Raw genomic sequence first — 1462 nt, forward strand, 5'->3', positions numbered from 1 at the left:
CTTCAACCTGGATGTTTTATGTGGAAGATTATCTCAAAATGATTTAATTTGTCTTACCGCTTTTTATTTATGAGGGATTTGTAACCATGCTAGTGGCAACGTCGGCCTCAACAACTATAGAGTGCAGCAGGGACAACGTCTTTAGCAGGAAGTTAGCATCGCCCTGGTTCCTTCAACAAAAAGCTAATAGGATTTTTCCATTTGATTATTGGGGTATTTACTTCTGTATTTTAGACTTTATTTCACTACAGACTTTATTTCAGACATCTACTAAAAACCCATCAACTTCAAGGTGAGGGAACCAGGGGAGCTAAAGTGCTAACTCATTTTTGGGTTAGGACTCATTCCTGCAGCACTCAGTTGGAGAAATCACATGAAAGTTTGCACAGACGGATGAATCCTACTTTTCATCCAGCGCCAACACAAAGTTCACACCTTTGGCTTTTAGTGACATATCTCAACAACTATTGGATCAAATGTCATGAAATTTGATCCAACTAACAACTAATAACATTCCCATCTGTCTTAGCTGCACTTTGCTTTTAATTCTAATTAGCAAATGTTCATATGCTAAATTAAGAAGGTGAACATGGTAACCATTAGCATGTTAGCATTGTAACTGACCCTTCTTAAGTCCCTTCTATAAAAACTCAGCTTTTTCCTTTCCTTTTTTCCCAGGGTGGCGGAGTCATGACTCGCCCTAGCTTGCATCTGATTGGCTTGTACTCGTTGCCTTCGTTGGTTGGAGTGGTTAGGTTTAGGCATGAGGAGTGGGGTAAGGACATCAGTGTAAGCCAGTCAGAGGTAGAGTAGGGCGGGTCATGACTTCGCCATCCTGGGGAAAAAACATTGCTTCCTGTACTTTACTATGCTACGTGCTAGGCTAATGTATGTTGAAAAGACAACCACATTTTGAAGATAATTAAAAAATAAAAGAGACGTATATTCCCATCATCAATTGTTAGCTAGCCTTTGCTAACATTACTGTCTCTTTAAACCATCTTCAAAGTGCAGTCCATCCCAGAAGTTGCGACGTTCGACTAATCCCAGTGAATTCTGTGCAACCTTACAATTTTGCCCAATCACTGCAACTTTTTTACAAATTTTTGCAATCGTAGTTTCAAGGTGATATGTCTCTTTCATGGTAAACCATACGTCACCAAAACTCACTTCTTTCTTCTAGTTGTGAAAATGCAGACGTGTGATGCTAACGTCTCACATTTTCCCTCCAAACTGTGATTTGTATTCTCACTGGAAGAAGAGAAGTTTTTTCAGTTTCTCACTCAATTTTATTGCAAAAAAAGTGCTTCATAATTAGTTTTTTTTTTTAAAGCTGCTGTGAAATCAGGAATTTAAGGCCGCAACAAATCCTGGAGGGACTGCCGTACACAGAACAAAAAGGGGCGGGGCTCAGGAAGGGTCAGTTGTGAGGATTTTAGCATGTTGATGTTAGCATTTAACT

Source organism: Morone saxatilis, unplaced genomic scaffold (genome assembly GCF_004916995.1).
Source record: "Morone saxatilis isolate NCDOM2014 unplaced genomic scaffold, NCSU_SB_2.0 Contig2, whole genome shotgun sequence".
In the NCBI taxonomy this organism is placed as follows: Eukaryota; Metazoa; Chordata; class Actinopteri; family Moronidae; genus Morone; species Morone saxatilis.